This window comes from Rhinolophus ferrumequinum, chromosome 20, assembly GCF_004115265.2.
Source record: "Rhinolophus ferrumequinum isolate MPI-CBG mRhiFer1 chromosome 20, mRhiFer1_v1.p, whole genome shotgun sequence".
Taxonomy (NCBI): Eukaryota; Metazoa; Chordata; class Mammalia; order Chiroptera; family Rhinolophidae; genus Rhinolophus; species Rhinolophus ferrumequinum.
The window spans coordinates 25,790,610-25,808,361 of NC_046303.1; positions in this window are offsets into that span (position 1 = coordinate 25,790,610).

Sequence of the window (17,752 nt, forward strand, 5' to 3'; positions counted from 1 at the left end):
ACCCTCTGATATATTACTCTTCTAATAATTTTTTTTAATTATTAGAATAATAATTCCACTGCCCAAAAAGTTTATTGTGGCACTGAAAATACTAAAAATTACTAAAAATCAAAATTACTAAAATTTCAATACTAAGAAATAAGAAATAATAAAAAAATAAAATATTTAAAATGACATCAACAAGAAAATAGTTAAATTATTGTATTTCCATCTATGGAATTTCTATATAACTAATGAAACCATGATTCACATAGAACTATATATTATAACTTATAAATATGGCTATTAAAGGAAAAAACTGAAAAGGCAAATTTTCAGATAATTGTAGTATAGTCTCATTTAAAAATGTGTATGTTTGCATTTCTATAAATACATATGTGTTTTCAAAAACAGAAAAATTCTAAAATGACAGACACAATTTTTTAAAATTTGGTTACCTGAGGGAAGTGGGATTAGGAGCTAAAGGGTAATTTAGGTAGATTTAACTTATTACTTTACATATATAAAATTTTATAGTGGTCTTCGATTATTTATGTAATTTTTACTTTTGCAGAATCTCCAGTTTGCCTCAAACAACGCAGCTTTCTTAAAATACTGACTAAGAGACATTCAGAATAATATGATTTGAGAATCAAAGAACAACTGCATACATTTTCTTAACTGAAAAGGGGCAATAAAAATTAATCAAAATTTTAATATGTTATTTGTTTAAAATTTTAGTTGTGCTACTTATAATTACACTCTTTTCAGAGTAAAGGATTTTGCTAATTCATTATTGTATAAGCATTTAATTTGACAACAGTTGTATTTAAATTAGGAGAATGGTTTACAGTCCCATGAGTGTGATCGTAAGATTAAAATTAAAATTAATTGCTCAGGATTTCATATGGAGCCAAACTGGACAAGTGATCAGACATGGGTTAATGTTATTAGCTTCATTCATGTTATCAAACTATATTTCTGATAGTAGCATGCAATGGGGTTGCCAGGCGAGAACTATAGTACATTATCAAAATGAGGGAAACAAGTTCTTTTGTTTACATTAGTTCTCATATTTACAGGTCACGTTTACAGCAGAGTTGAGTTGATTACCTGAATTACTCAAGAAAAACCTCACATTTGCCTAAATTTATGAAAGCAAATATACCATAAAATAATTTTTCTATTTAACAGTCTGTAGAGTGCCTTTTATGTGAAAATTTTGGAACTTTTAAGGGAAAGAATTAGTGATACTTTAAAATGAATTGAAGAATATTTTACTTTAAAGGTAGAATTAAAAATATATATATTATTATATATTAATATATTATTTTATTATATATTAATATATATTATTTTATTGTATATTAATATATACACAATATATATTTCATGTGATTTATGAGTTTTTGAGAAATTTACTTCATCCTTATACACCTCAGATTACATATATAAAGTAATATTTTACTTTAAAGGTAGAATTAATATATATGAATATATTAATATATGTACATATTATTTTGAATGTCTCTTAGTCATTTATATATGTATATATTAATTCTACCTTTAAAGTAAAATATTACTTTACATATGTAATCTGAGGTGTATAAGGATGAAGTAAACTTCTCAAAGACTCATAAATCACGTGAAATGCAATGGTGAATTTTCAGTAAAAACTAAAGTTATCAAGGCTCAGTCTTGAATAGGTAGAGATTTGTTTTGTCTCAGAAGATGACCACTTTATTTTTGAAAAAAAATATGTGATATTTTATACATAAAAATGAAAATAGTGCTATATCTCTAAAGTTATAAAGCGTACCAAGGTGGATACCCACAATTCAATCATCCAATTAAGAAATATGCCATTGCCAACATAGTTGTACCTACTTCTAGGCTCCTCTTAAAATCCTGCTTCTCCCCACCCTGAACTGCTGTCCTGTTTTCTGTTTGTTTGTTTGTTTTTGTTTTTTGTTTTGTTTTGTTTTTACGTTTATTGCCTGTGCTAGGCAATCTCTAAGATAGTGCCCAATGACTACTACTTTCTGGTATTCATACCTCATTTGATCCCCTTCCTTAGAAGGTGAGGGGGACTTAGTGACTTACTTCTAACAAATAGAATATGACAGAAGTAATGGCTATTACTTCTGAAATTAGGTTATAAAGTAACTATGGCCCCTCTCTCTCTCTTTCTTTCTCTCTCTCCCACACACAGACACTTCTCTCACTCTCTCTTCTCTCACTCTCCTCTCTTCTCTCATTCTCCTCACTCTCCTTCTCTCTCTTGCTTGCTCTGAGGAAAGCCAGTTGCCATGCTGTCAGTTTACTTATGAAAAGGCCTGTACAGCAAGGAACTGTGGGAGACCTTCAGCCAGCAACCAGGAAGAAATGAGGCCCTCAGTCCAACAGTCCAGGAGAAACTGTATCTGGACACCAACCACAGGAGTGATTTTGGAATTGGACATCCCCCATTGAGCGTAGGTAACCCCAGGCATTATCCTGATAGAAACCTCGGAGACCAAGAGCCAGAGGCATTCAGTTAAATCAGACCTGAATTTCTGACTCACAAGAAATGTGATATAATTAATACATGTTATTTGGAGTAATTGGTTACTCAACAATTAATAACCAATATTTTTGCCTTTTATGAAGTTTTGACAAAGAGTACAGAGTATATTAATTTGTGTTAAATCATACTTTTCAGTTGTGTATTCAGTTCTTCATCTGGCAAATTTAGAAAGATATTGAAATCTCTTTTTAAAAATAATTTTGTATTTGTCTATTTCTCACTGTAGTTTTATCAAATTTTGCTTTTTGAGAAAAAAGTAAAATGAGGCCATTAAATTAGATCCCTCCAACTTTCTAGTATACTAAGATCTCTATCAGGCAGAATAACATAGTAGTTAAGTGCATGGGCTCTGGAGACAGATTACCTTCTGGACATGAATCCTAACTTTATTCCTTACTAGCTGTGTAAACTTGAGCAAATTATTTAACTTCCATCCCTTCATTTCCTCACCTGAAAAATGGAAATAGAAATAATGCCTAGCTGATTGGATTAAAATGAGGTTAAAGCAAGTCAATACTTAAAAGTCTACAACAGTGGTTGACATACAGCTAATAGTAAACCAATAAATAATTTGACCTCTTTATCCCTAATAATGTTTTATGCTCAATGTTACTTAAAGGTTATTTTGATAGCTACCCCATCTTTAAAAAAAAAATTTTCCTGAAAAAAAATGTATATTCCTGATTAATCTTTTTCTACTATACTTTCAACCTTTCTGTCTTTTTCGGTTTTATGTATACCTCTTGAATTTCTTTTTTTAGCTGAATTTCTTTTTATTTTTAAATACAATTATCCATTCTATCTTTCAACTGGAAAGAATTAAATGCATTATGGTTATAAATATTTTGACTGATTTCTACCATTTTGTTTTTGCTAGTTGTCGCACTTTTACTAATTTTTTCCTTTCTTGCTTTGTATTGATTTAGATGTGATTCTTGGCTCATCTTTTCTAATTGACTTGGGAGTAACATATATTATTGTTTTGATTATTGCCTTTGACATGCTTAACTGATGAACAAAATATAAATCGGTCTTCACTCTCGTTTCAAAAAATATGACATTTTTCAATAGTTTAACTCCCGTCAACCTCCTTCCAAGTTACATGCTGTTGTGTTTTAGTTTTTTCCTCATTTATATCCTAAGTTAGAAAGTATTACTAATACTTTATAAAGACAATATTTGCTTAAATTTAGTTAAATGTTTACCAATTTGCTCACAATTCTTGATTGCCTCTTGATCTACTTTTTGCAATCAATGTATTTTCTCCTGAACTATATTCATTTTGAAACTCATTCACTAAAAGTCTGTTGATGGTAAACATTCTGTTCTCATCTTCAAGTATTACTATGATTCCCTCATACTTGAAAATAGTTTTCCTGGATACCTAATTCTAGGTTTATAGTTATTTTCTTTTTATACATTAGAGCTATTATTCACTGTTCTTAAAATTTCTGTTATTAGTCTAATTGTTGTTACTGTCTTTTATTCTGGCTCTTTTTATTAGGTGCTCTGTAGTTTGACTACAAGGTATCTGAGTGTCTATTTTTTTATTTATAATGCTTGATAATTATTGGGTTTCTTCTATCTATGGATTAATGCTATACCTACTCCTAGATTGTTATAGGAAGTAAATTAGTTAATAAATGTCAAGTGCTGTGAACAGGACTTGGCACATAGTAAATGCTATGTATGAAGATCTGACAATTGAGTTCGTGAACTCAACCTAGAAAAAGTGCTACATACCGCATTGCTGAATATCATTATGGTCACCTTTGAAGTACTCCCCTTGGGAAGTTATGCACTGATGCCAGTGCCTAGTCCACCCTTCACAGCAATTTTGGAACTCTTTTTCTGGAATGGCCATCAGAGCTGTTGTCGTATTACCCTTGATGTCCTGAATGTCGTCAAAATGTCTTCCTTTCAATATTTCTTTTATCTTTGGGTAAAGAAATAAGTCACTGGGGGCCAGTGAGTAGGGAGGATGTTCCAATACAGTTATTTGTTTACTGGCTAAAAACTCCCTCACAGACAGCGTCGTGTGAGCTGGTGCATTGTCATGATGCAAGAGCTATGAATTGTTGGTGAAAATTTCAGGTTGTCTAACTTTTTCACACAGCCTTTTCAGCACTTCCAAATAGTAAACCTGGATAACCATTTGTCCAGTTCGTACAAATTTATGATGAATAATCCCTGATATCAAAAAAGGTCAGCAACATCATTGCAACAAATTCGCGAAATTAATTGTCAGACCTCTGTGTTTTCTATTATTATTGGATAATGATTACTTCTATCATCTTCTTTAATATTGCCCTCCCCACCCAATATTTGTATTCTTTCCTCTAGGACACCCATTAAACATATAAAACACTTGTCGGTTCCAATTTTCATGTCAATTAACTAATCTTTCCTATTTTTTAAACCCTTGTCTCTCTGTGCTACTGGGTAATTTCTTTAGACTTATCTCTAAATCACTAATTGTCTTTTAAGTTTTCTCTAATCTATTGTTTAATCCATCTGGGCAGGTGGGTAGCCATTCTCTGCCTGACTCTACGCTCCGTATAGTGATCTTTACAGAGTGCCTCACCTCGGCCCCCTGCCCTATAGTTTCTGATGTGGCCAGGGCAACAGCAGTCATCAACAGGAGATCTAAGGCCAAGAGGAGGGAGATGTCAGGGCACTTAGTCTCCTCTCTCTCCCTGTGTTATCAGAACACTTGCATTTTAATAGAGTTAACATTTTATGTCTTTGTGAAGCTGGGATATAGTCTTTGATATATGAAAGACATAAAAACACAAAGGGTTATTTTACCTCGATCAAGACTGAATTAAATTCTTCAGAATCAGGAACAATTCCCCCCAAAACCATGAAAAACAAATCATTTTTGCTTCACCTGAATATTGCTATGCCCGTAATCATTGAGTGTTGTGTGAAATTGCTTCAAGCATGTTAAAGATAAACAAGCAAATCCTTTTCCACTCTAAGTAAAAGAGGCATAGCAAATCTCTTTAGATGTAGCACATCTGGTAGCAGAATGTGCATTGTTTGAATGGGCATGGGGAGTCTGAGTACAAAAAAGGAAAAAATGTTTAAAGATTTGGCATAATGTGATTGAAAGTTTCTGGAAAGGAAAAAGAAAGGCTACTGAAAAGTGAATTTATGAGCTAAAACGTTTTTTTCCTGCTGACATAAAAGATGGATGCTAATCATAAAAAATGCTTTGCTGCTTTTCTGCATCATTTTATTACTTATTTATAGGCAATCACTACAATATTAATGACATGTAAAGTAGAAAGATTGTGAGTTAACTTTTAAACTTAAGAAGGAAGAACAGAATTTAAAAAACGTTGAAAAAACTAACTATATACTGTAAACTGTACTAGCACACAACTTCTTCCTTCATCTGTATTTTATAAGCATTCCCTGACCATCTACATTTGATACATGTGAGTACGGGCACTACCATAGTCCAGGTTCATTTTTAGTTTCCCTGAAAAGTTCAATGGAACTGAAGCATGGGTACATCATTCCCACAGCTGCTTTTCTCACTTTCAACACCCCTACTTTGAGTTAGTAGCAGGAAAGCTTAACCAACCCCTCTTCTACCCAATTGTCATTTACCATTCCTAACCTGCCTTAGTCTCCCCAAGGTCGTCCCCAAATAACTCAGTGAGTTTGTCTACTCCAAAGCACCTCTAGCCAGCCCCTCCTTTTTCAGGTTTCCTTTTGACCTAACCATGCTTCTAACCATCCTACAAATGACAGAAATAAAATAGTAATGAACCCTAGTATGACAACAATTGACCTTGATATGCATGCTTCTAGTTGTTAGGTAAAAGATATCTTATGACTCACATAAAGGAAATATTTACAATGTTTCAGCACAGATAAAACATAGTTCAACTATTAAATTTAAAAAAACCACACATTTAAATCAGAAAAGAAAAAAAAACTTAACGATATCTGGTCTATACCAATTCATGAGGCAAAAAAAGTACAGATATTTATGTTTTGGAGCTAGCAAATTAAACTTGTCTCAGAAGTGTTAGATTTATCTAAAGAAAAATCATAAATTCAGAGTATTATCGACTAAAGCAACAGTGTATTTCTTTTAAAAAGATGATGTTGAAATAAAGGTTTACTTCAAACAACAAAGGCATGCCTCGTGTGTTTTGAAAGTGCTGAGGGCACGGCAAGTATGAATATTTTAAAAACCAAACACAATTTATTCTAATTTTAAAGAGATTGACTAGAGTATAACATCAACAAGAAAATGTGAAATAGCACTCTGTCTTGTTTGACAGGGAAAATTATGAAAAAATGTATCTGTTTTGAAAAATATATGACTGGGATCAGCAAACTAGATACTTTTTATCAGTTATTAAAGGTGCATGTAAAGGGAATTTTTAAGCATACTTTTCCTTCCTCCCTCTGCCTAATAGTTTTAAAAGGTTCTTTGTTCTTTCTGATTTATTGTTCTGTTTGTGCATTTCAGCCCCAGAGTTATAGTTAAGGGGACAGCTAAAATTAAGAGACTAAGGAATAGTCTGTCAATCTTTGCCCCTTGGGTAGAAAGCTGCTATAAAGCAAATGAAAAATGAAGCATCATTAAGAATAAATTGTCGGTTTTGAGTATGTTCCTTTATTCTCAAAATGGGTTTTCTTTTTTAAGAATTGTCTTTTCCTATTTGAATTGGCTTATATTAGAAGCTGATTATGGCATTCTGTTTTCATCTGAGTCTGCCCAGATGTTCATTCTATTTACAGGAAACATTTCAAAATCCTAGTAAAGTTTTCAGAAACTTATGACTTTTTTCTTTGAATCTATATTTTACTTTGTAATTTGAACAAAAACTTCTGTTGACTTTTCAGTTTACTAAACTTTGAATGTTTTCTTGCATTTTGCCAATAATTTAAGTTTTACATTTCAAAGCAGCATCTTCATGCTCAAAAAGGTAACCTGAATATTCAGGTTTGAAATATGTTAATAGCTTTTGTCATGCAGGGTTTCAGCTCCCACTCCCCACACAAGAACACAGGATATGGTGAGACCAAAAAGGAACACCACCGGAGCCATGGATAGGGGGTTCATACCACTATGGTTCATATCACAGTCTCACTGGTGGCTGTCTGGGTTGGAGATACAGGAAGCAGGCGCTACATGATCCGCAATTTGCAATTTGCCATCCACTTCTCTGCTAACCAACCAACCCCACTTGCTAGCTTAGCCATGTCAGTTATATTAGTGGCTAATGGCTAACTGGTTACAGCTGACGGCCAACTAGTCACAGCTGATGGCCATCTACTACCGGAGCCAGCACCTTTCCACGTGAGGCCCGGAGCCTGGAAACTGCTCTCTGGGACTCTGTCCCCACAGCTTTATTTTTAATTTTTTGTTTCCATTGATGATGATTATGGATGGAATTTCAATATTTAGTTTCTTTGTAATTATTTTTAATTGACATATATATAGAGAAAACCATATATAAATATGAATTAATATCACAGTTAGCTGAGGTCATGATGAATTCACATTTATAATTATGTATGGAAGGCAAGAGGAAAAAAATAAAACCTAATCTTTTAGAGATCCAAGATGGCAGAGTAGCTAAAAGCTGTGCTTGCCTCACCCCATGAACACATCAAAATTACAACTAAACTATACAACAATCAACCTGGAGAACCATTTGAAATCTAGCTGAACATAAGTTTTATAACAGTGGGACAGAAGGCTGTGGGAAACACAGACATCCTTTTAAAGGGCCCATGCAGGCACTCACCTTGGGCCCCGGCGGAGGGATGCTGACTCTGGAGGCATCAGAGACACACAGGGAGACACTGAGTTGTGTAACTTCCTGGCAAGGACTGGAAGGACAGTCCATATTTTCCGTGTGTGGGGCCCTCCCCTGTGCAGCTGGCAAATGGGAGCCATCTTTCCTGTGTTGAGCCCGCCTCCACAGACCAAATCTGAATCTGATTGGCCTGGTGAGCTCCGATGCTCCACCCTGCTGATTCACGGAGACCTGGCCTCACCCAACATGGGTACTGCAGGAGGCTTTATCAGTCACAGAGCCTTATGGGAGCTGGCAGGTGACAGCAGGCCTTGGAGTATCCTGGCTTTTTGTAAAGCTACCCCAGACCCCATATTGGTGGCAGCTATTCTTGGTTAGCAGTGTGGCCTCTCCCAAGTGCCTCCAGGTTTAGCACAGGCAGTGAACAACCAGAAATCACTTTGTAGCTCTTACCAGGTAGCCCTTGGTGGGTTATAGGCAGTGGGTGATCAGAGCCTTCACCAAAGTCACCCCCAAGAGGCCCAAGAACCAACATACTTGGAGGTTGGCTTCAGAACACAGCAGAGCAGCGCCCAATAAGCCATATAAGCGGCACACACAAAGGGTGGTCTCTGCAGGCACCAGAGCTGCCGGGGTGAATCCCCCTCCATGGGGTAAGCCCCCCACTCAGCAGCCCATAAGCTGTGGATGTGGCCAAACCCGACAGCCCATCAGCCTGAGGGTCAATACCACCCACTGACAGGCCAACAGCTATTAAAGCTCAACTATAACATGAGGGCACAGACAACCCATACAAAGGACACTCCTAGAGCACCCAGCTTATGTGGCCAGGAAGACTGTGCCACTGGGTCCCACAGGACACCTACTACATAAGGCAACTTGGCAAGGCTGGGACACATAGCAGCCCTACTTAACATATAGAAAAAAACACAGAGAGGCAGACAAAATGAAGTAACAAAGAAATACATTCCAAATGAAAGAACAGACGAAAACTTGAGAAAAAGAACTAAATGAAACAAAAGCAAGCAACCTACCAGATACAGAGTTCAAAACAATGGTTATAAGGATTCTCAAGGTACTTAGTGAGAACTTCAGCCAAGACATAGCAAGCATAAAAAAGGACATAGAAATCATAAGCAAGAACCAGTCAGAAGTGAATAACACAATAACTAAAATGAAGAATGCACTAGAAGGAATCACCAGCAGACCAGATAAAGCAGAGGCTCGAATCAGTTATTTGAAAGACAAGGTAGCATAAAAAACCAAATTGAAACAGCAAAAAGAAAAAAAAAAATTTAAAATGAGGAGAGTTTAAGGGGCCTCTGGGACAACATCAAGTGTAACTACATTCACATTCACATCATATGGGTACCAGAAGGAGAAGAGAGAAAGCAAGAGATTGTGAACCTCTTTGAAGAAATAATGACTGAAAACTTTCCTAACCTGGTGAAGAAAATAGACATACAACTCAGGAAGTACAAAGAGTTCCAAAATAGATGAAGTCAAACATGGCCACACCAAGACACATTATAATTAAAATGGCAAAGGTTAAAAACAAAGAGAGAATCCTAAAAGGGGCAGGAGACAAGCAGTTAGTTACCTACAAGAAAGCTCCCATAAGACTGTCAGCTAATTTCTCAACAGAAACTTTGCTGGACAGAGGGATTGGCACAAAATATTCAAAGTGGTGGAAAGCAAGGAGCGACAACCAAAGGTACTCTACCCATCAAGGCTATTCAAAGTTTCAGGACAGATAAAGAGCTTCCCAGACAAGAAAAAGCTAAAGGAGTTCATTACTACCAAACCAGTATTACAAGGAATGTTAGAGGAACTTCTTTTAGATGGAAAAAGAAAAAGAAAAAAAAGATCGAAACTATAAATAATAAAATGGCAATAACTACATATCCATCAACAAATGCTTTCCATGTAAGTGGATTAAATGCTGTAATCAAAAGATAGCATGGCTGAATGGATAAGAAAACAAGACCCTTACATATGCTACCTTTAAGAGGCTTACTTCAGATTGAAAGACACACACAGACTGAAAGTAAAGGAATGGAAAAAGTAAAGTTATTTTATGAAAGTGGAAACAAACAAACAAAAAAAGCTGAGGTAGCAATACTCATACCAGACAAACTAGACTTTGAAAAAAAGGCTACAACAAGAGACAAAGAAGGACACAGTAATCCCACTTCCTGAAAACCCAAAGAAACCCAAATGCTACTTTGAGGGGATGTGTGTATCCATATATTCATTGCAGCATTGTTCACAATGGCCAAGATGTGGAGGCAGCCTGTGTGTCTGTCAATAGAAAAGTAGATAAAGAGGAAATGGTACATATATACAATGAAATATACCTCGGCCAGGGAACAGAATGGGTTCTTGCCAACTGTGGCAGCATGGATGGACCTGGAGGGTATTTTGCTGAGTGAAGTATGTCAGACAGTGAAAGACAGATGCAATGTGATTTTGCTTATATGTGGACTCTAAACAACAAAATAAACTAGCAAAACAGAATCAAATGCATAGATACAGAGAACATTTTGATGATTGCCAGATGAGAGGTAGGTTGGGGTAGTGGTGAAAAAAGGGGAAGGGATTAAGAAGTACAAATTGGTTGTTACAAAGTAATCATGGGGATGTACAGTATAGCATAAGGAATACAGTCAATAATATTGTAATAAGTAAATATGGTGTCAGATGGGTACTAGGTTTATCTGGGTGATAAATGAGCGGGGGTTGGGAATAGGCTGAAAAAGGTGAAGTACTCATTGGTAGTTACAAAAACTAGTTATGGGGATGTAAAAGCATAGGGAATATAGTCAATAATATTGTGACAGCATAGTACGGTGGCAGATGTTTGCTGGAGTTACCATGGTGATCACTTCTTTAGGTATACAAATGTCGAATAACTATGGTATACTCCTGAAACTAATATAACAGTGTATGCTAACTATATTTTTAATAAAAATCTTTTTTTAAAATTCTAACTTTCAACATCATTATTAAAAGCAATTTTAACCAAAATTTTCATTAAATAATTCCAAGTTCTATTAAATCAATGTAGTTAATTATATATATATATATATATATATATATATATATATATATATATATATATATATGTATATACATATATTAAAGCACTCAGAAGAAAATAAAACCAAAAGAAGCAATTTGTCTATCACAAATGATGTATTTCTGATTTGTTTTCATATTGGTCATAAGAAAAAGCCACTTTGTCGCTATCATGTAGTTCCCTATCTTCTGAATGTTTCTTGAAAAGCATTCTGTAAGAACTCCTCAAATATATGCAGAGCAATTTATCAAGAAATACTTTTAGATTTATACCAGAAATGTAACAACTTTGGATATAAAGCTAGGTTCACTGATTTAAAAATATTAATGAACTAAATTTGGAAGAAAACATTTTCAAGTTTATTTTATGATATTTCAAAATATACTTTTACAATTTAAATAAGCTTAAGTCTTCAATTGACATATCAATAAACTGCTTTGATAATTTGAATCACAGCTATAGTGAGAAATCAAATAAGAGCGTTCTCTTAAATGAACTATACATCGATTAATAAAGGTAACTATAATCTGTATGATATGTACTTTATAATGCAATGCATATATCATATATATATATGTATACTACATATGCAATAAACATAAAGTAATAAAGATAAATAGGAGAAAGGGGAATAAAAATAACAAATTCAGAGTAATTTCTTTCATACATGATATATACTTAATACGATAGGAGCTCAATTTCTATGAATGCACTGAGATTGAAAACTATTTAAACTTGGCTTGATTTGGGTGTTTAATGGTAGGACCCACGAACATGTCTAGACACAGATAAAGAATGAGATATGTGACCCACCAAATTTATGGGGTAAAATAAATGTTAACACATAAATGATTATAGAATATTTACTACTATTCTATCATAATATTATTTTTACTGCAATATAATTTTTTTCTCTACAACCCACAGAATGATCACCAAAGTAACATGAAATTATGTAAGAAAAAATTTTACCCATTTCTGAGGATACATATCAAATGTTAAATCTAACACTAGAACTAGTAAGTGTCCAGAAACCTAAATATGCCCTAAATTGAGGTCAAAACCAAAATTCATTATTAACCAAAAATCCTAAGGTACACAATACAAACTTAACATTTATTTATCTTTTATTTTTAAAAACCCAAGTAAACTTACTTCATTATACTAAGGAAGATATTACATTTTGGTATTCTATGAGAATTAGTATGAAATGTTCTCTGACTTGGGACATACATATAAAGTTTGGTTTCAAACTGCTTATTATAATTGTGTATGAGCTTTATGTCAGCCCTGTGACTCAGTCCCTTGGGATATAAAGTCAGTTCAGATCAATATTAGATACCCTCCGCAAATTCCTGGGTGAAAGTTAGAGTTGTTCTGTTGTTTTGTGTTTTGTGGTTATTCCTTCATGTGCACATGGTTATTAATCCAAGCCTTGTATTACTTTCTCTCTCCCTATCAAACCAAACCAGTACTATAAGATTTGCAAGGAGCAGAAATTTTGCTCAATAATTACATTACACACAGTAAATAGCAAACTTTAATTGGACACATTTGCTCTTGAACATTTCTAGAAACACCCATACCACTAAGGGTTTCTAATTCACCATTTTACCCCACATAGAAGTCAGCCTTTCACTTTTTCATCGCCACCTCTCTTTTTGTTCTCTTCTGTGGCTTTCTCTCTCCACTCCCTTTTTGTTTGCCTATGAGAGCAGGGAAAAAAAAAAATGTAATCTCATTTTTGTCCTCTCTTTCTCTCCTGCAGAGTAATGAGTTTTCTCATTACTGCTGCAGTAATATTACTTACTACCCCAAATAACTTAATAAGGTCTTTTCCTTTACTGCTGCAGTAATATTACTTACTACCCCAAATAATAAGGTCTTTTCCTTAACTGAGGCAGTTCCTTCCTAGTAAGGATTTGATTAGCAACAGTTGGGATTAAAAGTTCTCCCTAGTGCATATATTTGTAATCACATGACATGGAGGTACTCACAAATCTATCGTCTCATTTGAGGGGAAAAAGTGTTGACAAACTCATGATATGGGTAAAAGAGAAGCCAGGTCTCATCCACAAGTAGCCTACAAAACAGAGTGTTTGGAAAGAATATCTCACATCACTGGGATCAACGTCAGGAATTTATAGAAGCCATTTCACCCATGACTCAATATCTCCATATATGGGAAAGGACACACCTTCAGGTAAGCCCTAGAAACTGATGGAAGGCTAATGCTCAGACTCCTGTCATGGCAGGAAGAACTAGACAGGGTGTGTCAGCAAGAACAAGACAATAGTGAAGGCTCTCCCATAGCCCAGTCACCTGCCATAGTCTGTCATCCTTCAGATCAAGTCTTACCAGCTGGAGTGGTCCTTCTCCTTTCCACGCTTTTCTCTTTCTGCCCAGGCAGCTTGAGTATCTATGTGCCGAGCCTTGTGCATATTTTCACTGTCTCTGTTATACTGTATTCTAAGTTCCTAGCACCATTGCCATACCTCGTGTATAGGAGGTGACAGGTGACCAAAAGAGTCTGGGGGATTCATGGAGGTATCAACAGAGCATTTTAGTCCTATTTACACTATAAATTGTAACACAAGATTTAAAGGAAAAAATAAAATTAACACTGGGTTAGTAAGCACTCAGTTATTATGGTAAATTGATGCTTATGTGTTTCAGAAAGGAGGATTATGTGTTTCAGAAAATGTATTTTGAAACAAATAAAAATTTGCTGTAATTTTTACAAGTAAGAGTATAAGTGATTCCGATACTAACTTTTACTGATTGAAATACGGTTATAGATTTTACAAAGAGGCAAGATCCTCAGTTACCTAGTGCAAATTACCGGGCCATCAGTTTTCACCGTACTGAAATTTAATAAGAGTGTAGAATTTTGTCGTACAGAGGCTCTGAGGCCAAATTACATGTCACTTTATAAGAATTGTGTTCTCACTGTGACTTGGAAATATTTCTTAGAGGGGACATAGTTTAAACTCTAATGATTTTTAGATATAAAGTATTAACTATAAATCAGGGGAACCTGAACTTCGTTTCTAGGTTCTGAGTTACCCGGAAGAGCAAAGGGAATTTACAAAGATATTTATGTTTACAAAGCTTGGTCTACATTTGGAGAGAAAATAATTATTTTATAGCTTCATAATAGGTTATACAACGTTAAGAGTATTATTCCAATCACAATTATTGACGTGATCTTTTCTTTCATATTATGCTGCCTTGTGGATATCATCAGCACAACTTTTATGTTTTAGTGTGGCTATCCCCCGGTAATTTTTTATTGCTTTTCTATTGCCAAGATAAAAATATGTCACAGAGTAGATTTATGGCAGGTGAAGATCTCTTTAAATACCCTTGGGCTTTTCCACTATACACTGATAGGAGAACTGGATGACCTAAGGTTGCTATCTTCTTCTTTTCATATCTTAATGGCAATTAACTCCAACAAAGCAACCAACCCCACAATCCTTATAATATCATACCCCAAGTGCTAATGATATTATATAAGCTAGCACATCACTTGCCAGCTGTATGTCTTCCCAACTAACCACAAGTGAAGGTCTTAGTGATGCTATGGCATCCCGGGGACTATCACATTTTATTTGCCGCCAGCAATGGAACTGTAGTGGCATTTAACTGGTGAGTGATCCGATTCCATTATCATATCCCAAGGAAACCCAGCTGAAACTTCAGCCTGAGAATAATACCCTGAACGGTTCGGGCAGGGGGGCTGGAATGCTGTTCTTCATGATGCAGTATATACTAAAACCAAAGGCTTTATATGGTGATATTCTCTCAAAAGCTAGAATGCATGAAGCTGGGTGCAAGGGATGGGAGTAGGAGCAGGCTCTCTCATCATCACTCTTACTGACCCACTTGAGGAATGTGTGCTGAACTCTCCCATGGCTTTAGGCTCTGCTGGATTAGAGGTTCTTGTCTGGGGAGAGGTAAGGGATGGGGTGCTTCTATCAGTGGAGCCAGAGGGCTTGCTAGTAAACCTACTGCCGTGGTTGCTACCTGGACATTTTGGATTCCTGCTACCAAAGACAAAGAGGCAAAGCAAGAGATCCTATACTGGAAGGGGTAAAGAGACCTTATTATGGTAAATAATACTTATTATGGTAAATAATATGGTAAAGAGATACTGGTAAAATTGCTCCTAGTAACAGGGGCAGGAAAGAGTATATCTGATATTTCGATGATTCTATTAGATGTCTCTTGCTGCTTTGTCACCCCCAGTGATAACTGTGAATAGACAATAATCCATACACAATCAGTTATCACAACGCTAAGGAAAAAACTCAGCATTGTGATGCTGAATTGATATAAAGGATTTTAAGATATTGAGAAAAAACGTTTTCTAAATTCAATTAAAATTGAAAGAAACTTAATTGCTATCCTTATTATTTTTCGGTATCCCTTATCATTATGGAATATGCTATTTTTAAATTAGAAAATGGGTAATGGATAATGTACAATTAAAAAGATAACGTTGTATATACAAATTCCATTATTTTTCTTTTAAATACCGAAACTTGCTTGAAAAGCTGCAGTGTAATAAAACTTCAACTGAAAACTGAGAAGTTTAACCTATTTGTCAGAGAACATCTATTTCTAATTTCAAAGGTTGTTAAAATCAATTGAGAAACTCAGTTTTGCCATATCCTTGCATTCCACTTCACAGCACTCATATTGAGCCACAAGGGCTTGGACAATCATGGCAAGCCGGATATCATTTTAAAGTCTTTTGACTTATAATGTACTCATTAAGAAGACTGATTTGTTTCCTAGAGTCATTTTCATATTTCTAATGAAACCTTTCCATGAACTTATTTAAAAAGTTGTGGGACACATCAGAGATGTCTGATCAAATAAATTAAGCCCAAATTGAAAGCTCATTTATGCCTCAAACTTATTATTTGAACACATTTAATTAATTGGTTCCAGTGAGGGAGTAGTTTTTTTGAGGTATTTGTTTATGCTTTGTTTCCATTGCTACACTGACACCCTTCTGTGTGCCTGTATCTTTTCCACCCTGTCTTTGCCCCAGGATGCAGACTCTAGAAAGCATCAATGATTCCTTTGCCTGCAGCCCGTGGCTTCAGCCAATGACAAAGTCAGGATATTAGAGAATGGGGGAGTGATGTCAAGATATTCCTTCTTTCATATTGCCCCATGTGACGTCACATCTGGTTGTCTCAGGTCGGCTGACAGGCCACCTTCTCTATTGAGCTTTCTTCTCCTGGAAGAATATTCATCTGCATCAATAAGTTTCTCATTCCTATACCAAAAAGTGTACCCAAGAATGCCATGACTGCTCCGTTACATAATCAGGGCCAGCCTGTCCAAATACAAGTGTCAACAACGTAAGCGTGTCCAAACCTACAGAAAATCTGTATAATAGTTTATTGGAGTCAAACAGAGGATATGCCTGGAAGGAAGATCTCAACAGACTGAGAAAAATGCTTCAGAGAATGACAGTTTGCAGTTGCTTTTATGCATTTGGAATTAAGGAGGGAAAGCAAGGAAGATTAAATGAAGGTGGAAGGACGCAATGTGGGGATGGGATTACAGCTCCTGGAACAGGGGCAGGAAAGAGTATATCTGACATTTTGATGATTCCATTAGATGTCTCTTGCTGCTTTGTCACCCCCAGTGATAACTGTGAATAGACAATAATCCATACACAATAGTTGAGATTATGTGCTCTCTTAGGGGTGGTAATGTGGAGATCAGATTATATAATAGTTAAAATTATGTACTCTCTTGAGAAGTCTTGAAAGGAGGCATTTCAAGGGTGTAGTAACCCAGATGTATAGAAACAATAGGCAGGGCTTTTTTCAGGCAAAGATGAGTCTTTTGCTAAAGAAGTCGTATGCCTAAGGCATGACTATCCACCGTGACCTGCCGAATTAAGAATGTATGATCAGATCACCCTGTATGGTTACTTTTGGTTAGATTTATTACAGTGCCCCTTTTCATCCACAAAAGACATAATAAACAAGTCAACGAACAGCTAAATAAAATATTTTCTACTTTATAGAAACAAATAGAGCTTTAAAACAAGATTTCAAAAAAAAATGTGGGTAAAGGAACAGTAAGTAAGATGGATAACACAATTTCAAAGTTAATTTTCTTGTTTGCCAAACACATCATGGGGCAAGGAAGCCCAGCAGGGTTTCTTGAAGGCTTTCAGGTTTCTTTTTACCCCACCTGGCTGGTGCCTGGAATCCTCTGCACACGTGGTATTCCCAGACCCCACCTCCTGGACTCTTCTTGAAAAGTCTAGGAAGCAGCTTGAGGCTGGAAGGCCAGGTTCTAATAGAG